This window comes from Corapipo altera, unplaced genomic scaffold (genome assembly GCF_003945725.1).
Source record: "Corapipo altera isolate COAL_440 unplaced genomic scaffold, ASM394572v1 1, whole genome shotgun sequence".
Lineage (NCBI taxonomy): Eukaryota > Metazoa > Chordata > Aves > Passeriformes > Pipridae > Corapipo > Corapipo altera.
Window position 1 is genome coordinate 41,605,360 of NW_020884873.1, and position 22,235 is coordinate 41,627,594.

The 22,235-nt window shown below is 36.0% G+C and overlaps 1 protein-coding gene and 1 long non-coding RNA gene across 6 annotated transcripts in view; one reads left to right on the forward strand and one right to left on the reverse strand.

The window, feature by feature from the left end:
• The window catches only part of FOXP2 (forkhead box P2), a 405,788-nt gene that overhangs the window by 69,223 nt on the left and 314,330 nt on the right, over positions 1 to 22,235 (forward strand). The gene's annotated exons all lie outside the window — the stretch shown is intronic.
• Positions 8,497 to 10,233, reverse strand: LOC113954470. Its single transcript, XR_003530222.1, has 3 exons — positions 10,121 to 10,233; positions 9,186 to 9,219; positions 8,497 to 8,639 (listed from the first exon to the last, which is right to left on the reverse strand). It is a non-coding gene; the product is annotated as an uncharacterized LOC113954470 (long non-coding RNA).

Here is a 22,235-nt window from a genome sequence, read left to right on the forward strand (position 1 = left end):
CAAGACACAAACACTATACTTGCAAAGTATAGGAGCAGAAACCATCTGTTGTGTAGAGTATTTTGATAAAAACATACATGGTGGAAACCAAAGCTAATTAAGTTACTCCACAATGCAATTTAGGACTTTTTAAATAATCTTATTTAGAAAATCGTTTTGGAGAAAGAACTGTAAAAGACACTTTGGGTTTTGCCTCTCAGCGCTGCTGCATGTTTATGGCTGCCTTTTGTCCATCATTCCTAAGGACCACTGGTTCACCTCTTGTCCCTTTTGTTGAAGGAGATACCAATACTATCTTAAAAGTGTTCTTTGTTATTTTGCTATTCTAGACCTCATTTTGTGATAGTGAAATATAAAATTGTTTCTCTCCTTTATCTGTAGCAACAAATGAAAGCATGTAGGTTCTCAATTGACATGATTTTGGCTAAAATCGTATTTTTAAATAGAAACCAAGTAAGGGTTATGCTAATAGCACCTCATTTGTAATTTAAACTGCAGCTGTTAACATTCAATAATGGAACCATACATCAAGGAGTTTTCTGCAAAAACAGAAAAATACTAATTCCTCATCCTCAGATCTGCAAATCCAGACTGATGGGATTTCAGCCCTTCATCTTTTAGTGACAGGCGGCAGCATCAGTGGAATAAAACCAAAATGTGATCCCCTTTTTCTCCACCCCCTTCCCCTAATTTTACTCTGACAGAGAAAGAATCACAGTTTTAGCTGGTATCTTTGCCCAGGGGAAAAAATGGTCTGTCATCAGGTCTTTTAGGGAGAAAGAGCTCTTCAGTGGAGCAGTTAAATGGTATTTTGATTCTCAGGGTGAATCTTATACCTGTATTTTTGCAAGATAGATAGATGATTTCTGAGACAATTATTAAGAGCAAAAGCGAGGTCATCAACCTTCTCCCAAGAGTTCTCTATCTCTTAGGTTTTGTTTCTGATGACAATGTTGAATATGGGGGAGATGGGCTCCAGATGAAAGCGCACACTCATATGAGCAATCCCCAGCCATATGTTAGTGAAGAATGTACTTCTATTTTTAAAACTGCAAAAATCAGTGACTCTGATCAAATTTTTCTAGATAAATTTTAATTGATTTTGCAATAATTTAATGCATGGATGTTGACGTTTATCATTCTAAATCCCCTAACATGCATACATTAGTGTAAAGTCCTCTACAATTTATGATGAAATAGAAGCCTTTGGGTATTTTGAAGTTGAGACCTCCTGTGTCTTTGGAGAAATTCATTTTGAAGCCCTACAGCTAAATTCCAAAGCTCTTCATTGTCTGGAAATGAGATGCTCCTGCATTGGAGTTGGCTGAATTCCAGTATATGGCTGGAAATACTCGGTTGTCTAAAGAGAGAAAATATATAAATCTGACCCAGCAATGAAATCTTTACAAATTGCCATGCGAACCAAAAATAATGTGGCCTTATGCCTAGAACAGAAAATGGTTATCATCTTAGTATTGCTAGGCTTCTATAGCATCTCTGTTAGTATTTTAGTTCAAATCAGGACTGCACTTGAGAATTATCAGAATAGACAAGCCTCTCATTGAACCTTCCTAATGATGAAGCTGGGCAAGGGCAAGTACTCTGAAAATGGACCAAACCTATGCAGTAGTATGAAATAAAGTTGTCTTGAAACACATCCACATGAGTGTAAAGTGCTCAACCAGCTGTTCTACTGTACAAGGCTAGTTTTTTTGTGTTCAACTATTTCCTAATTTTAATGTTTTCTTAGCTGTATAAGACCACAGGGATCCTTGTCATAAAGAAGTCTCCACCCTTTCATATCTGTGAGTAATGTAATGTTTCTACTTTTTGCTTAGATAGTAGAGTCCGTAAGTGTAGAGGTCTCTTCTGGAACTAAAATGTTCTCACATAATCACCTGTACTTCTATGACCCGTGGACTATTTTCATTTTGTGTGTTTCAAACTGTACTGAAGCAGAAGTTGTTTTTACATAGTCTGTTTCCATTAAAACTGTCATTTAAAGGTGTTGTTTTGAATTTTTTAATCTCACCTTATTTATTGATGTTTCTAAGGGAAACTTTGGAGAGATATCTTAAAGAGGAGAACTAGATGACCAGTGGAGGGCTGTCCTTTTCAAACCCTTTTTTTATAGTTATATGATAAAAAGAATCAATGGTAAAGTTATACCTTGTTTATCAGTTGTTGGGGGAAAATGGAAGCTAATACTGAAAGCCAAAAGTTGAGTATCTTTTTATTGTAATTGTTTATCATCTTCTGTATTCTAATATGTTGTGTGTGGGTATGTTTGTGTGTATATATATACACACCTGCACGTGTACACATACATATGTATATTATGCTGTATTTAGTATAGCACATAGTGAAAGGTATTGCTGATAGCAGCAGTATTGATGAGGTAATTAATTGGACAGGGCACTGATTGTAATAAGTACTACTGTTCTTGTTGCTTGAAAGATGAAGCATTTAGTGTCACTGTCTTTTCCCAGATTTCTAATTTTGTGTGCATTTCTAGTGTTTTTCTATCCTAGTCAGTGTTTGTCAGTGAAATTGCAATATGCTGGTGTCTGTAATTCTTCACTGGACACTTAAACATGATTTATGACCTCTTAGTTGTCAAAGTCTTTGCTTTGGGCCTATCAGCCAATATTCTGTTCCCATGACACTATGTGTGACACTGAGACACTGACTTACCCAATCCCATGCACTTCAAACCTTCCATAGGTAGTTACTTTGGTAGCACACTGTGAAACAGAAAGATGATGCTTCTGAAGTGCCAAAGGTAAAAATCCAAATGCTCTGATTAGGAATTGCTGAAAAGTCAACATTTGTTTCCACTGTAGCCTTCTGCTTAATAATTTAAACTTCCTCTCATTTTAGCATTATTTTTTAAAGTCATGCTGACTCAAATAGCTGAAAATTTTGCACGTTTTTTTTGCTTATAGGTGAAACTGAGTATCATGAAATAAGCAAAACTGAAATAAGCAGTTTGTAAATGTGTATAAAAGAGACCAAGGAAAAAGAGAAAAAGAAGAGTTGGTAACAACTTAGGGAAACCAGTTTGAAACTGATTGAATGACAGGAGGGCATTAGTTATGAAATGTCCATTAACTTTCAGTAATGTTAGACCAGCCAATATATTTGAACATCAGTTGACTTCATTGGTAAGACGATAAATATACAAAAAAAAATTAGAAAAATTGATAAAGTGGACTTTATAGTGTTTTATACAATGTTGTAATTGCTCACCAAGCTCAACATAAACACAGACTCTTCAAAATTCTTAAGCCATTGCGTTATAGCTGTAGGGGCACTCCTGAACAGGTTTTCAAGGTGTGGAAACATCAGCATAACAGTAAATTTGATAATGTTGAGCTGTATATTTCAAGTATTTTGCTCATTGATGAATATAGCACTTTTATTGACACAGTTTATGATTCTTGTAAAATAATTTTTTAAAAATTGCAGATGCCTATACTCAGTTACTTTGCTTGTCATGCAGAAGTCTGGCAAATGTGAATTTTTAAGTGTACTCTGAAGATGGATATCTTTATTTACTTCCTATGGACCAGCAACATGACTCTGACCTACTGTTTACTGTTTGTCATGTGAATTTCAAAATTGGAAAACCCAAAGTGTTTGTAATTTTTCTCAATTGCTTGAGAGCATCATTGGCACTAATGTTTCACTTAATGCTCCGCTCACTCCTGCAATCAAAAGTGACATCCTTTAGAATGAAACACAGACAATTCCTTTCCTAGGTTACAGGAAACACTGAAAGCCCGAACCAGGAAATTCTGGAAAGAGAAGGACCTTTGCTTTTCAAACTTGTGTGTGTAAGGTTGCTGTACTTTGAAATGTTTTTCTGCTCACTCTAGGCTTATCTAAAAGAGTTATGGAGGAAGGACACAGAGCAACTTAAGTTCATCACACAGTTGTTAAAAAGATAAATTAGGTTTGAAAATGAACAGAGAAGTGACATCATCCTGATGAATTAAAGTCCTGAAGTAATGTGTGGTTGTGTACATATTAATTGAGTACTTCTTAAATGTGGCTTGTATTCTGGCTGTATTCTTAATAGTTATTGCTGGGTTCTGACCCAGAGATCACATTTACTGCTGTCATTGCAGATGTCAATTTTGCAATTTCTTGACTGCTACTCTAAGTTAATGGTGAAATATTATGAACTTGATTTGATTCATTGTCAGACGTGTAAAGATATGAACAAGCTGCTGTGAAAGCTTTGGTAACTGTCTTGTGTTTGTTATTCTTTCAGTGAAGTTGAATGCTGGACAGGTTTAGGGAATCTTTTCCATTGTGTTGACTTTCCCAGTATTGGCGAAGTGCTTTACATATACCATGCAAAGGACTTAAATCAGATGGAAGCATTGTGTCAAGGGAAGCATGTGAATAGTACTTGAATAGTTACATGACTTGTGGACAAAACCAAGCAGAATTGTGCCTGAAGAAACAACAATATTTCTAAAAATTAGACCCTGAACGTTGGTTTAAAGGTTGTGTCCTTTGAAAGGATTTGAAGCAGTTTAGGTGCTTACGTTGCTCTAGGGACTTTTGAGTACTGTGAGGTTTTAAGGAAGGCTAAGTATTCCAGGAAGTTTAAGAGCTTATGGCATCGTAAATATTTAAGATGATTTAAAAGGTTATGTCCTCTTTAGTATTTGAGTTGGATTAAGTGCTTATATTGCCTTAAGGACTTTTTCCTTTTTTTTCCCTAAAAGGAACCTGGGAAATTAAATGCAAAACCCCCCTATATGTCATCAGCAGTGTTTGGGCTGAATTTGAGAAATGCAAAATTCTAGGTTTCAATAACAGCATTAACTTGACCACACTACATATGCATCAAAGATGGACAGAACAATGGGGAGTGTCTAGGAAAACACTGGATATGAAATCCAGAAGCAATTGTTTTCAATACTTTGACAGCCTATGTGTTGGGAAATTTTTTTTCTTCTGCTTGTTTTGTATGATCTAGTAAAGATCAAATAGATAATCAGGATAGAATCAGATTATGGAAATAAAAAGAAACAATTTCATCTTAGAAGGTAAAGAGCATATTTAATTCAATATTCAAGAAAATAGGAAGCCATTTAGCTTCACTTTGTAGTGCAGCTGGTGTTTTACTTTGCTACTATTTTACGTCAGTGGTAAGGAATGATGAATATTATATGTCTAGGTCTCAGTAGCTTTTTTCTTTTTAAATTATCAATTTTTGTATTTATTCTTGTCTTCTGAGATGCCTTACCTAAATTCTTCACTAAAGTGTACTTGCATATTTTTTGAATTTTCTATGCTTCTACATTCCTGAAAAGTATATTTTCTAGTTTTTTATTTTATTAACCAAACACGTGTTGTCATTCATTAACCAAACAGTTCTCATTGCATAAAAACCAAATAGCACTGTTTATCCAACGTATTCTATGCTGCCTCAAATAAATGGGCATCAGTCCATCAGTCCAAACTCACATTTTTCTCATGGGTCTCTAATACCCCAGTGGTGCTGCTCAGTTAATTCAGTACAGTTACAGTAGTTATATCTGCTGTTACAGGCTGTTCTGGCACAGCACTCAGTGCCAGCCATCCGGGCCATATCTGGTGGTCCCATGGGGAATACATGAGACCCCACCTGGAGTACAGTGTTGAGCTCTGGGGTCCTTAACACAGGTAAGACCATGGACCTCTACAGAAGAAGCGCAGCTCAAAAATTTTCAAAGGAACAGAACACTTCTGCTATGAAAAAAGCTGAGAGACCTGGGGTTGTTCAACCTGGAGAAGGAAGGTTCTGGGGAGACCTTATTGTGGCCTTCAATTTTTAAAGAGGGCCTGCAAGAAAAATGGGGACAGACTTTTTACCAGGGCCTGTTATAGCAGGACAAGGAGTAATGGTTTTAAACTAAAAGGGTCGATTTATAGATATAAGGGAGAAGGTTTTTACAATTGTGGTGGTAAAACACTGTCACAGGTTGTCCAGAGAAGTGGTAGATGCCCCACCCCTGGAAGTTTTTAAGGTCAAGTTGGATAGAGCTCTGAGCAAATTGATCTAGTTGAAGATGTCCCTCTGCATGTCAGTGGGGTTGGAGTGAGATGGCATTGACTATGTTTTTTAAACTGGGTTTGGTGTAATTGTGAGTTCAGCTGCTTCAGAACTGACTCATGGTGTTTAATAACTCTTCAAAAATATTAAAATATGTGTACATCTTTAAATATATTTCCTCTTATTTTTGGTATATCCCATGGAGCAAAAACCAATGTTTTTCTGTCTCTCTCAAACTTAGCATCGTCTGAAAATTTTAAAAGTACAGTTTCTATATGAATAACCTTTTGACCATCCAAGTTATAAAAGAAAATATCAGTGCACCAGACCAGGATGGACCCCTGTTGAGCCTCATTCATAGTGTCCTTCTTTGACTCCAATCTCTACATCAAATTTTTGAACACATTTTGTATTAGCCATAAAATAGTTTAATTTAGTCTTTGTTTCCTTTGCTTCTTTTTATGAGTCATCCACTTCTTTTTATGTGTCATCCACGGCTTCTTTTCTATTAACAAACTATTTTTCTATTGAAGAAGAAATTTAATCGACTTGCCATATTTTGCTCATGACACAACTTTATTGACAGGTGTTTATTTTCTTGTTGTAAAATAAAATAAAATCTTTTTGGTCTTGTTTTTCTCAAGACTATTTCAGAAACTGAAACTAATTGAAAAAATTGTCATTCCTTACCTCCTTTTATTTCACGTTTTTATGACAGGGACTGGATTTTTCCCTTTTCATTTTTCTGGATGGAACTCCATCTATTCTCCAAAATTATGAAAAGTCTCTAATGCCTCTAAAAGAATTTCAATTAATTCTCTTGGATTCCCTTTCAGTGTAGTTAAATGTCCCTACCTATTGAGTCAATGCAGCTGTTTGTGGGAATAAGAGGCAGAAACCTCGGTCACTGGTTTGAATTAAACATAAATTTCAAAAATAAAGATAATTTTAAACTTTCAGAATTTCACTGATTTGGTTTGGAGTTGCTATAAATGACATATTAGCAAAATTTCAGTGCAGTCAGGCATTGGAGGCATTGGAGTGTGGCATTCTTCTGCTAGCCTCACAGCACAAGCCAACATCATGTTTTTACCTAACCTAAGTATAAACTTTGTTAGGCTGAGCTCATCTGACAGCATCTAACTTACTGAAGTGTCTCTTTGTCTGGTTGCTCTGCTATACTGTTAATTTTTTTGTCCCTTTTGTCACTAATTTTATCTATCAGATTGTGTATTTGTCTCATATCAAACACTAAGCAAAATATATTTGTCTTTGATTCTTCTGCAAATAAATGTGTCGATCCTTTCTTGAATTTTCCTGTTACTATTAAGAAATGGAAAACATTTTCTTGCTACTATTTTTTAAAGTTATGTTTCACTTTCTGTTTTTGCTCTTATGAATGAATTTTCCCCCTGTACTGTCATGTTTTTCTCTTTTGCCTACTTGCGTTCATGGACTGTACTTTCCTTAAGTTGCAGGTCCTTGAAGAGCTTATGATGTAACCTCTTTCAATGTTGACTTAGTTTGCTCTTATGCCTTAAATGTTACTCCTTTATGGAACTGTGATCTCTCTTGAACTCTTTCTACTTCTCTTCCAGTTACATTTCACAGGATCTTGACCACCAATTCATTTATACAAGTTCTTTTCTGTAATCTCCATTGACTTTATTCTCCTAGTCTCCCTTTTCCTTCCCATCCTTTAAAATGGGAATTCTCTCATGTTATGGTTTATTTCAACCAAGCTGCCCTAAATTTTCATGTTTTCTGTGAGTTGAAGGTTGAAGTGTAATCTAAAATATTTTTACTTTGAATGTTTTCCTCAGTTTCTTTACTAAAAAATGGTTGCTGACACATTTCTGGATAGCATGTGTTTTGCTGTCTCCTTTCCAGAAAGATGACCAGATAGTTAAAGTTCCCTGTTATTGCCAAGCTTTGCTCATACTTCATTACACTATTTGGTCACAAAAAAACCCTATAATTTGCGTGATTTTTTTCTGAGAAGAGAAAATACAGTATGCTGTGCAATAGATAAATGACTGTGCTGGATGTACAAGCAACCAAATATCAGCAAATATGTGAATTTATCTTTTTATACTGCATTGGTAAACAGACTCAATTTCAGCCCATAGTTCTTCTGGCCACATCTAAAAACAAGCCTTTTTGAAAATTAGAGATGGTGCCAGAAACAATTATGAAAGTGATTTAAGAGCTTGAAAATTGCCCTGCCGTGAAATATTTAAGATCAGTCTGTTTACCTTATCAAAAAGATGTTTGAGAAATGACTTAATTACAGCATGCCTTCACAGAGAGAAAATATCTGGTGCTCTAGAGAGCTCTTTAATCTAGTACAGAAAAAGAAAGTATGACATGAAACAATTGTTTTAGCTAAAACAGAATTTATTCTTCAATCAGCTGTAAGTGTTTGGGTTCAATAATAAGGTAAGTCTAATAAATTATACAGTCTGTGATATTATAGGAATTCAGATATGATGATCTAATGCTCCTTTCTGACCTTCAACTCTCTTTAATGCATGTATCTTCTCAACTTCAGCAACTCTGCAAAACACATGGCCCTCTTCTTGACAACCTTGACAGCCAACAGAAGAGAAATACGCTTGGACTGGGAGGGACGTGAAGGATAAGATAAAAACCAAGCCGGGGAGAGGAGAGTTCCATTTAAATAACTGTGGTTTGTTATCTGGGGATCTGATTTCAAAAGGCATTTTCTAAATTTGTGACTGGTTTCTATTTTCTTATTCTAGGTGGAGGGCCCCTTCCAGAAATAGTTACTCTTGGTAGTTCATTTGTACTTTGATTTTACATTTAGTTACCCTCTGAGGGCAACATAATTGAGATATGTTGCTCATTTGGCCAACTTCTAGTGGGCTTTGTTGGCGTTTTTGTTTAAGAAAAATTCAGAAATATGGTACAAGACTTGATGTCTGGAAGGCAGAGATCATTATTGAGTTCTTCTGTCACAGGTCATAGAAGTGTGTTCTCTTTATCTTGTTATTGTGTTTTACAATATTAAAATGTTAACTCCCTTCAGTCAGAACTGTAGCAACTAACTTTTACCCAGTGCAGTAACAAAGCTATGGGCTACCCTATGGGCTATTGGGTTAATTTTGTTTACTTGTAGGAGCAGACAAGTCAGCAGGGCACTCCTCCTGGAATTTGAAGGTTACAAGACACTTGCATCACAAATGTCCTAATTGAGAAACCATCACAAACACCCCTCCCGCACCCAAGGATTAACATCTTGGCTTTGAAATGGACCTTAGGCTAAAGTTTGATGTTACATTCCTCAACCCAATAGCAGATTTCTTTGTCAGATTTCTTTTAATCAGTCGTGTTTTAGGATGTGTAAAAGGTAGACAACATTACACTAATGCTTTCATATGGATCCACAGGTTTTAAATTTTCGTGTCAAAAGAGGAATGACTGTTTTTGAGCAAATTTCCATTAAGTTTGGGGAAACTGTCATGATGAACAGATTATCCCATGTTTGCTTTCCACATACCCTTTTGATTCTTTCCACATAAACAATAAATGGAAGTACCTTTAGGTATAAACAGTTTCTACTGTTGTGGCATCTAGGTATTCATAGTGGTGTCAGCAATGAAATACATTTAAGAAATCTAGAAACGATCTTATAACATTCTTGAAAATGAGTTGTAAGACCCCAAGTCTTGAGCTACAAGGTCACTGAAGGGGGTTTACTTTAAAAATATAGAAGGCTCCCAACAATTTCCACCCTCTGGATTATTAGAGGAGCCATCGGTTCTTTTAACACTTCAAGAGAGAGCACAAAGGATAAAAATTGCACACATTTTCTCAGGAGGTGCTTTTAGTGCTAAACTTTAGAAAATAAGGGAACTTGGCAAAAGTTTAAAGAGGAACATACAACCAAAATAAGGCATTCTGCAAAGCATTGACTTAGCACATGCTAACACATACAACTTGTCAAAAATCTAGCCCATCCAGTCCTAAGTTACCAAAATTTTAAGAAAGGAGATTAGGAGATGAAGAAGAAAGAAAGAAAGAGAGAGAAAAAGAGAATATAGCTACCATCTCTAGATCCAGTGTAGATCCAGCTACAGGAGTCTACAAGATGGATGGGTGGAACGTGTGATCTCATGTCTTTGTTTTTATCTGCTCTGGTCCCCTGTGGCCACCCTGCCCAGGTGGGGCTTCTGGCTTGGCCAGTGTGGGGCTCCAGGGCAGGGTGAGGGGTGGTGCTCCCGCTGTCTGAGCCAATCTAAGTCTGGGTTAGGGGCTCCAGGGGCCGTGGTGTGGAGCAGTGCTCCTGGGATTGCTTTGGACTGACAGCTGCCGTGGGGTTTTCCTCTGAGACTCAGCAACTGGAGTGTGGGATAGGGCATTACCTCACCTCTGTGAAATTCGAGCTATCCCTTCCCCCCCCCTGCAAACACACTTGAGCTGATCCGAGCCAATAATTAATATAATAACCCAGTGTCTCACGTGAGGCATCACTGATCTTATGCAAATCACTAGTAAAGTGCTTTTCTTCACAACAATTGATTTCATCATGTCTATTTTAAGATAATTTTCAGCAAGTCCTTCTACTGATTTTGCTCTTGTAAACCCTGACATTTACTCTTGAGGACGGTCCTGTGCAGGACTAAGAGTTGAACTTGATGATCCTTGTGGGCCCCTTCCAACTCAGCATATTCCGTGATTCTGTGATTTTCTCGCCTTATTGGTAAAAGAATAAGACTAAGAGTTGTTCCACTTCATTTGCTTGAAAAAAAAGCTAAACGATATCAGAAGTAAGCTAATGGGTTTTTTTAGTTTTTATTTTTTTTACAGATATTAGAAACTCATATCAAAAAAATATGCTTTTCAAGAATCATAGAATAATCCTGAGTTGGAAGGGACTCACGAGGATTGTTGAAGTCCAACTCCTAGCCCTACAATGGACAGCCCACAGAATCACACCATGTGCCTGAAGTGTTGTCCAAACACTTGAACTCTGGAAACCTTGGTGCTGTGAACACTTCCCTGGGGATCCTGTTCCAGTGCCTGACCACTCTCTGGTTGAAGAACCTTTTCCTATTATCCAACCTAAACCTTCCCTGACACAGCTTCATACTATTTTGTTTGTTTTGTAGTATTTGTAAACATCTACTTTGATGCCAGATTTTTTGTTTTTCAGCTTATTTTGTAACTTTTTAGAAAGAACAGCTGTGTGTCTCGCAACAACAGCTGCCTATCTCCTGTGTCTCCCAGAGGACAGTCTTCTCGCTCAAGGTGCTATGAGTGTATTTTATGTTTTGTTGCAAAAAGCAACAACATGGAATGGTTTAAAACCCCATGAACATCCTTATTATTGTGCTTTTTGATGTCCTGATGGAAAGATCAACAAGGAGAAACAGTGCCACTGCACTCTTTATTTCAAAATTATCACAGTTTCTCCATTACAAGTTCTGCTTGCATTGGCTTGATTTACCATGATTTTGAAGGCCACATCCTCCTTAGTGTTATTATGATCATCAGTGGCAGTTCTGTGGTCTGCTCTTTGGTGTTTGTAAAAGTCGTGTTTACACTGAAGCTTGACCAAGATTCGTTACCACAAAGACAGTTTAAAAAATCCCCTAAAACCCAACGTTCTGTTTTTAAAAGACCGGACATGTCTATGTTTGATTGCAAACGTGAATAGCAAGGTTCCAACTTGAGATATTCTGTGATTCTAAGGTGTTCAGTGGGGTGTTGATTGTACTGAAGCAGTACTCTTTGCCTTTCTTCTAATTCTGAAATGAAAGTAAGGTGTCACAGTTTTGGGCATTTTTATAGCATTTGTAGAACTCAGTGATAGCATGTGACACAGTGCACCACTGCCCAGCTTCCTTGGTGAATTGATCAGTGGGCTATGGCACAGCACATTCAGCTTACACTGGTGCACATTACTGCTGAGGAGGTGTATCTTGCAGTTGCAGTGTGTGTGTGTCTGCAGGAGTGCAGTAAGAGGGGGGCTGTTGTCTTGCACTGACCTGTACCTTGATTCTGTGTAGATGCATTGTCTGGAGATGATAGACACAGTTTTTTATTCTAATTCTTGGCCCTCACTCAATCTGAAGAAGCTGTGATTGTATCAAATGCCTTTATCTGGTCCGTTCTCTCCTCAACATGATCAAGCTAAAGAGCCAAGCTCTTTTTTTTTCTTCCTATTTTTCTTTTTCTTTTTTTTTTTTTCATGCAGTGGGCAGTGGCTCATCCTCATTTTGGATCAGTGTGGTGGTGCCCACCCATCCACTCTATCACCCCCCTTCCCAGCCAGACAGGGAAGAGAGTAAGATGGAAAACAACTCGTGGTTTGGGATAAGGCAGTTTATTATAGCAGAAGCAAAGCAAAAGCTTGCGCATGCAAAAGTGGAGCGAAAGATAACATGATTTATTCTCTACTTCCCATCAACAGTGATGGTCAGCCACTCCCCAGCAGCAGGGCTTCAACAGATGTAACAGTTCCTCAGCAAGCAGCCATTGGAGACAATGAATGCCTGCCTTGCTGCTCCTTGCCTTAGTTCTTATATCTGAGCTATGATATGTAATATCCCTTTGGTCAGCTTGGGTCAGCTGACCTACTTGTGCCCCCTCCCCGGATCTTGCCCTCAACTGAGGAGGGAATGTTACAGTGTTGGTGCTGTGCTCAGCCAAAACACCGGTGTGTTATCAACACCCTTCTGGCTACCAAAGCTCAGCACTGTGAGGGCTGCTATGGGGAAATGAGCTCCATCTCAACCAGACCCAATACAATCAGTTAAGGATTACATTTGGAGTGTACATGCATCTTGACTGTTTCACAGTTTGGATCTGGCTATTTGCAGGTCCATTCTCCTGCTTTGAAACAGGGTATTGTGGCTAACTTAATGTGTGCGTGTGGGGAAGGGATCTTGGACAAGACCTAGGAATTTAGGTGTGCTTTGGGAATTAGTTGGTTGTGTAGACAGTACTGCACCTCATGTCTGAATTGTAATGAAGTTTACACTGGAACTAAATCGCTTGCTTTATAAAGCAAGACCCAACTGCAATCCAAGCAAAACTGACTATGTTGAATTTGGGTGTATAAATGGTTGGGTAACATTTATTTCAGATGTGAAAACTTTTATTTAAGAGCAGTTGGTTACATCTTAATGTGTAATCCTTACCTTAAGAATCTCAGATATAGCTAAAGTCAATAATAAAAGTCCTATTACTTAGTATGTCTGTATTCAGTGAATAAGGTTGATCTGCCTTCAGTTCAGAAAGTTGAATATATGTGTGTTCAAAACAAAGGCAGTCCTTACTAGAACTACAGATGCCAACAAGATTATCTAGATCACTGTGCTTGTATCTATCAAGTTAACTTTTAGTATGTGGATGTTTGTAGGAACTCTAAATACAGCAGTGGAGGTTAATAAAAAGTGGGAGGTGAAATATGAATTTTCAAGGTTTGTCATTCTCTCAGCACAGTTTGGTGCTTCTGATATGATTCATGGTTTGTTTTGTGGTTTGTTTTAGAGGACTCCTTCCATTTCCTCCTGTGATTCTTTCCATAGAAATATAGTTGTAGTTGCACCAAAAAAGAATGGCACTCTCTGAGATTTGACTGGTTCATTTGTGTCAGTTGTTTACAAAAGGTGATTAATGCTATATATAACTTCTGTAGGGAAATACTCCTGTAAATTTTCTTTTTCTATTGCAGTTTTCAGAGCTGTGAAAAAAATGGTGCAACACTTCCATAACATTAAATTTGAGAAATAATTGCACTTGGCAGTTTTTGTTTGCAGCAATGCACGAAAGGCTGAAGGCTTTTGTACAGTTCAAAGAGCACATTCCACAGATCTAGCAGTTGTCAATTGCCTGCAGGGATCATTTGAATTTTCAAGGAATAAAAACATCAGAGTAATGCCCAGACCATTTGGTTGTATACTTTCAGCTCTATCTTTTTAAATTTCACCTGTATGAAAAGTTACTTGGAAATAAGCTGTATACAAATGTGGCACACCTTAATGTCTATTGAAAGACCTTGTGTCAAATCTCATTGCTTTTGTTTCTTTCTTATTCATGCTTAATAGTGTAGAGATTAATATGAAAAATAAGATAAACGAGGAATGCCATTGTTCAAGCACATGGGACTGCTGAAACTAGATAACAGCAAAGGGAAATCCCTTTACGTGTTTGGATCCTGTAATATAATAATTTGTCAGCTTATTACATTAGCCAAATTTTACAAGATACTCCGTGTTACTTTGCTGTAATATAGCCCTGGTCTCAAAGGTAAAACCTCTCTTGTGGTCTGCCAAACCTGGAAAACTTGCCAGCTCCTATATCACAGTGGAGCTCTGTCACTCTCCAGAAATCTGTTGATTGTCACTGTGTGTCCGTCTAAAGCTTCTGCTTATCTAACAGGAGGTGATGTGAATATTTCTACACTATGTATCCTAATAGGATTTTTAGTGAAGTATTCCATGGTATTTCTCAGGGAGAATTTTTTTTTTTCTATTGCTACTTGTTTATCTTTATTTGTTTTGTCTGTAGGTTGTTGCACAGCTCCAAAACTCCAAAGTCCTGTTTTCTGTCATGTACACAAATTTGAAGCTAAGAAGGCTTACTCTGAAGCACAGATAGTTTTTGTCCCATCATTTGTACTAGTTGTATGGTTTGTATTGCAGAAAACCTCTCTCTCCTCCCTCCCTACAAAGTGCAGTGCCTTGAGCTGAACCTGTGCCCTGACCTGTTGGCAGAGTTCTTAGGGTGAACCTTCTCAGACTTGGTGCCAATGCACCTCATCTGAATCTGCATAGCTATTCAAGATCATTTAATCAGTGCCACTTCAGTCAGTTTTTTGATAGTTAAAAACCTTAAAATCCTCATTTTAGGTTTAAGAAATTAAGGTATATCTTGTATGTCCCACTTTCACTTGCACAGTATTGCATTATGATAGCCATCATAGGCAATTCTTGCTGGAATGGTTTAATGTCACCTGTTATTGAGAAGTGATATAAGCACATGTAGAAAAGAAAGAAGAGAATTAAGAAATAAAACCAGTTGATTCTATAAATCAGTTAAGTAACTGTAAATTAAGTAAAATTAAAATACTTGTTATGACATTTCTGTCCCCTCTCTTTGTATGGAAGTATTACAGTTACTGATTTAGTTATTTTCTTATATGATGAATATATGATGTTTTGTTGTACAATAATACATCTTACTGAAAATCAGTGACGCAAATGTGGGGTAAAATTACTATGGTGAAAATTTCAGATTCTTTGGATTATTTGAGATTGTGCATACTTTCTTAGTAAGAATGATTTTGTTTTAATGTTAAGTGTAGGTATTTAAAGAATGAAGAATAATCTTGTAATGAAGTTGAAAGAACAGAAAGGCAGAATTGACTTAACATCAGTCTAATAAGTAGACTGTTGGATTCATAGAGATGACCACTGCAGTTTGGAGATGGATGCTGGAACTGCTACACCATGGGGATGTAGCCTCCATCTGCCCTGTGAAACGTGGTTGGATGTAAAAGCTCCAGCTCCTAGAGCAACAACTACTTGATGCAGAAGCCCTTATTTCAGCCAGCTGAGGTCTTAAGAGCACTGTAGGGTACTGTCACCACGTGGAAATAACTACACAAATCCCAGTAGTCTGTTCTCAACTCTGCAGAAGCAAAAATATATGTTTTTGTGAAATCAAGAAGTGGGCTGAAATCAGTAGACTAAAAATGACTTTATAATGTTCTTCTAAATGAGATGTACTTTACACAGTTAGAAGTAGTTATATTTACAGAAGAAAAGTAAAGCAGTTGTTCATCTCTAACAAGGGAAATGGTTTGTATTTCATTACTAAGAAACCCCTTAGTCTTTGTAATATGACTTTTAATTAGTACTTTCTTCTTCAAAAATATGCTTCTATGAGTATCTCTCAGTATCAAGTGATCAAAACCAATAAAATAAGAATGATTTCAAAAAGAAAGGGTATGATCAGTATTCCATCTTCTGAACTCAAGTTCATTAATTTCTTTCTGGGAAAAGACAGGCGGAAAGTCCTTAACAAAATGTGTTTTGAAATGAGGAAGTGCCACAGGTGCTCAGTCAGGTAGATGTTTCATGAAACCAGCATCTGAACAAGGCTTCTTGCACAAATGTTATGAGCAGGGGATTTCCCTTGTATAGCTGTTTGAAATCATGTAATGGAAATAGTACTGGAACTTGGAATAAGAAGGTAGGACAGCAGGACAGTAAGGGATTTCCTTGTGAATGCACTGAGTGCTTTTTCTTAGGTAAATACCAGTTCCTTTTACCAGCCTGTCTCATGCTGTGCTTTTGTCCTGGGGCAAACAAATAGATGATTATTATTATTAATAATAAAATTAATAATAATATAATAATTATTATTATTAATAATAATATAGTCTCTTAATTTTGCTAACTGCCCTTTTTTCTCTCCGATTTCTAGTCATTTCTATGTTGTTGTCTTCAGCTCCTCATTGCGTACTTGTTCTTCTCCCCATTTCTTGTTTACTATACCTGAGAAGTATGCTGTTCTAAGTTCTCTCCTCTTTCATCCTTCTCCTCCTTTTATCTGGCTCCCTACTGGAAACATGAGCATTACTGTACTCTCTCTTTCTCTATGCTGGGGTTTCTCATTTCTCCAGCCTCCTTCTGGCAATTTGCATTAACTTCTGTAGGATGCAAGCTTTCCATTTAGAAAATAAATTTGTTTTGCTTTCAGTATCTTAGGTACAGAAAACCTTAGAAATATGGAATGTGAAAAAAATAGTAATGCTGTCTATCTGGGCTTGCTAAAGACAGTCACACTGACACTGACACAGATTTGTGTGGTGCCTCTGACCCCTGAAGCTGTCCCACTATGCATATTTGCTTGCTTTCTAGTCTCATGTTTCCACTTTCTTACATCTTCCCTCAACATCTCATTCATCCTCAGTCCATTTCGTGCGCAGCTTACATTCACAGAAGCTATACTGAACTGTACCTGCTGCTACAGTTACTCTCTCATTTCTTCTTTTCACATCTAAACTCAGCATTTCTGAGGGTACGACTACTCTTGAGTTTTCTTCTTACAGAGCTATCACAGTTATTTTGCTGCAGTCCTTTCTCTCAGCTGCAGTTTGGGTGTTTTAAAAATAAGACTCCAAACCACGTTTCTATTAATACTCATCTTAGGCACCCTCTATAAATTTTGTCCTATTTTGTTTTGTGAAATTTTACGCCATTCCAGAGCATTTTCCAGCATTTTATTGTGTTCAACATCTCTTTGAGGCATCTTTCATTACTTGTAATGAATGTAAAAAGTTTTCGTTTAAGGGTTTCTGTAAAGTCCTTCATGAAATGCTATCTATTGAAGTTGTAAATTGTTAGGAAAAGAACTGCAAAAATGTGAGAAAAAAACTTCTTTCTGACCTATTTGTTTCTGAAAGTGACAGTCTGTTGGTATTTGTGATATTGCAACACTGTTATATTGCACACTAGTAAAAGATAATTTTAGATTTGTATATACAGAATATATGTACGCTGAGAAAACTTAAGAAATTTAAAACCAGAATGATATATAGCCATATTCTGAAAGATATTTGGTAAGATACAATATGCTCATATCAATGCCCTAGCTAGGTGTATATGAAAAATGAATATTCTATCCTGTATCAGTTTTAAGTGCACAGTCCTAGTATGTGTAATCCGGTGAATGGTTTAGTGTGTGTATGAATACTTTACTTAGTTTATTTGCTGTATTACTTGAAAAAAGCATGCTGAATTAAGTTTCTGAAAAGCTTTTTGCTTATTTCACTGACCTTGCATTCTGGCTCCCTGATCCAGGGCAATCCACCCTAAGGATATTAGATAAAGTTAAACTAGTCTTAAAATTGGAGTCACTTCTTCAGAAATAATCCTATCAGGAATACAGTTCACATATTGTTTCACTGTAAGTACATCTCTTCTTGGGCCATGTATTATTTTGGGGTCCAACTAATTGAACATGTGAGATTAGCTATGTGAAGAATGAAGAATTAATTTCTGTATAGTTTATGAAGTCATTCATCTGCCATAGTTCAATTAGTCTCCTCAGTCATCTGAAATGAAAAACACTTGTTCATTAGGCTTGCAAAAAAAAAAAAAAAAATCTCCCAGCACATTGCAATACAGAGTTACTGTATGTGTGCAAACAGCATTCTACACAGAACTGTTAATTGCACTGTGTGGGACATCTCTCTTTTCTGATGAGTTCATGTGATTAAATTTCACATTTTACAGCACTTTTTTTCTACGGGGGCTAAAATTTTAATGTCAAAGATACTGCTTATGGACAAGTTGTCAAGCAATTTGAAAGCTGTGCTGTTATCTATCTGCAATGTTCTGCTTTGCAAGCCTTCTGTCTAAGGAGGGGTAAATTGACCTGTAAATTTTAGAACAAAAAACATTCAGAAGAATCTCTGGTGGCACAGATGTTAATAGGTGTGATCTTCATCTTGAGGATTTTTATTGTGTGGGTGTTTTTGTAAATTATTTTTTAATTGTTAATGTACAATAGTTTCTTTATCCTCTTTTTTGTAACAGTGGAAAAAACTGACCAAGGTCAGTTGTGTACAATGCGTACAACTTCAAAATAAATCTTTAAGTAATGAGATAGGGAAATGAACAAAACAGTGAAAATCTCTGCAATGAATAAACAAGTTTAAACCTTATTTAATAGTAATTTTGTTGAAAGTGTGGTTAATTCTTACAAATCAAAAAGCTTGAAAAAAATATGACTGAATTCTTAAAAATTAAAAAGCTTGAAAAAATATGACTGAAGAAATCCAGTGTGTTTTCTGTAAATGATTACAGAAAGGCTCATCCAGCCTTTCAGATTGCATGACATTTCAGTAAAACAAGGACAACTGGCTGATCTTACATCCTTCAGATTTGAAAAGGAAATTTTATAATTAGGGGAAGAGGTTATGTTACCTGCCTGGTTTACAGAGTGCTATGGAATGCATAAACAAAAAGTTGCATTAATGATCAGTTTTCAGCACAGTAGGGAATTAACAGTGGGTGATGCAAAATGGCAACACATGCTGAGAGGGAGCTTGGGCTACTTCTACTCATTGAAATTTTTCCTACTGAGTAATGACATGTACGTGTTATTTTTGTTCTGTTCACATAAAATGTTTGTTCAATATATATTGTAATATCCAGAAAGAAAGAAAGAAAAAGATTGTGTATGTTTTGGCAAATATTCCCACAAACATTAGAATATATTTAAATAAAGTGATATTATGCCTTCAGTTTGAGTAGCTTTTTTAGTCTGATTACCTCTTCTTACAGAAAATATTTCAGAAACAGAAAAGGTCCAGAAAAGGCCACTGAAAGTTATTGGAGGCACGGAAATAATTTCATATGAGTAGAGATTAAAAAGATTACTATTGAGAGCAGAGAAAAAGAAGAGGTTACTTGGTAAGTGGTATGCAAAATGATAAATAATATGGAGAGGTAACATTTGAAAATCTGTTTACTTTTTCTAGTGAAACCGGGGAGTGGGAGATAGTCAAATAAATAAATAAGCAAATAAATAAAACAGGGATGGAATAAAATCAATACCTTTAAATGCAGGCTGTGTATGTGACAAAACTTTTACTGGCTTTGGGATGTTACTGGTTTAGAGAGAAAATTGGGGGACCTGGAGTAAATATTGAAATTAATAGTTAACAATCTCCTAAGTTAGGTAATAGAAATAATAATAAAAAAATCACAATGTGTATAATATATAATGTTCAAAAGAGAACTGTCTTTGGTCTTCCTATCTACCAAGTTACATTTCTTCCAGCTTTTCTATATCCTGTCGGTCTTTACTGAGGTAAAAAAATATTTCCACTATAGTAAGAGCACATTTATTAGAAGTTTCTAATGAGATGATAACATTAATAGTAAATTAATTGTGTTTTATGAAGTCCAGTCAATCTGTTGGCTTTCTTTAACTGCTTGCCGTACACTGCTTCTGACTCCAAAATAGACAGCTGTAAGCTTTATTAACCCTTCAGAAACTCTTAATGATCTTTGTAATGAAGTTGAAAACCTACATAAAGTAGACAGACAAATTCCTTGAATTTTAATACAATTACTAATTAAGGGATTTGATATTTTAAGTAGGAATGCATTTTATTCTTGGCTTTGCATATGCTGCATAAAGAGCTGCATAAGAAATAATTGGTATTGCATTGCTTTGGTTTTGTTTTCATATCATTAAAATGACTAAAACAGGAAAATTGTTGAATGATATTGTATATAATAGAAACAGACTTTAAAAATGGATCTTGTGTATTTATCTATTTCCTGGAGAAAAATAAAAGTTTTCTAACTTTCTATCTTTTTTTAATTAATTTCTAACTTCTTAGTTCCATTTTTTGATTTATTATATTCAAGTATTTTTCTCTAGTAGTTGCTATTCCTTTCTCATAACTGAATGTCTTTTCTTTATACTGGCTTCTTAAATCCTTTTGCATTGCCTTTTGCCATTCTTTCTTTAATCTTTTCCCTTCTGTTTAATTTTTAAATCCATTGCCCTTTATCTTTTTTCAGTCTTTTTAGCTGCTCTCCTCTCCTCTCCTTTGATTCTCTCTTAAACATTACTGCTTCTTAACATTGTGTTCTTTATTGATTTTTCTTTCTTTTTGTTTTTTATCCTTTTAAAATTTTTCTGAAGTTATGCTTTACTATGGCATCACAGAAGGAAAAATTGATACAAATATTACCAGTGGAATTAGAAACAAATAAACACAGAAAGGATTCAGGTATGTTCAAGGGAAAGATGAAACGTTTCTCTGTTTACTGAAAATAAAAACCCTATTTACTTTTTAGTGGGCATTGAAACATTTTACCTGAGTCTTTTTTCCCTGATACCACATCCTGTGTTTCAAACTGAAAGCAATTATCGTTTCAGTATTCCATGGTGCTATGTTCTAGATGTGTTTTTAACTTTCTCCATTCTGACATACTTTTCTTGCATAGAAGTCTCCACAAGCTTTGTCTTGGGCTTTACAATTCATCTTTGTATCTGAATTTTTTTTTAATGTATTATTTAGAAAACAGCAGATCTCTCTGTAGTCTTTTATGGACTGTTTTTTAATTGTTTACATTAGAAAAAAAAAGATTTAATAGCTGAATACAAGCATTCTCTTAAATTAATTTAAACTACTAACATAGACATACCTCAGAATAACCAGAAAATATATAAAGTTATTTGCTCTATAGTTAGTTAGTATTACTTAATAACTTGTGCATTTTTAAGAAGGACACTTTTCATTTGATGTAAATAATAACGGTCTTCTGCAGGTCTGTTACAAAAATCTTTTTTAATTTTTAAATTACTCCGAATTACCTGTCATGAATGGAGAATGAAGCCAGTATGTAGGAACATTATGAGAATCTGGGAAAATTAAATACTGCAGAATATATTATGTTGCAATTTAAATACATTTTTGCATGATTCTCCTATGCAGTTTTTTTGTATGGATTAGTATACCACGATGGTGGTCTTAGGATTGCATAAGTTTCTAAATAAAATTTCTGTGTTGCTATAATCCTTGAACAGGAGAAGTTTGCCAAAGAAAAGGTTTAACTACTGTCTCCATTTTTCTCCAGTGTCCTAAATTTGTGCACCTGTGAGCAGGACTTACTGAGCCTTTTTTCAGATCTGTGAGGAGTTGGGCAATGGAAATGAATTTAAATATTGGTGTAAAAGAAATTTGGATTTCACTAGAAGTGTGTAAAAGCCACTGAGAATAAAAAATCAACTCAACACTGCAGAACTGCTATGCAAGTGCATTTGTGGGTTTTCTCTGTCTTTAATGAAATAATGCCAATAGGAAAATGAAGCATTCCAAAAACAAAATCGGGAGTTTCAAATAAAAAACCAACCAAAACAGAAACATTTTTGAAAATGTTAAACTTTCAGTACTCCTGCACTGAAAGGGCAGCTGAAAAGCCCAGGATGAGATAATTTGCTGCCTGGGACAGGCATCAGAGTCTATGTCCTTTCCCTAATCATTTAGGTAGGATATCATCATCTGACAGTGGGGTGTATTTCTGACATTTCCAAAGTACTACCAAGCTCCCCGAGCTGTTGGTGTGGCATGGTGCAGTGTCTGTGTACACTGGTCTGTAAGTATGGGGCTCTGTTTCCAGCT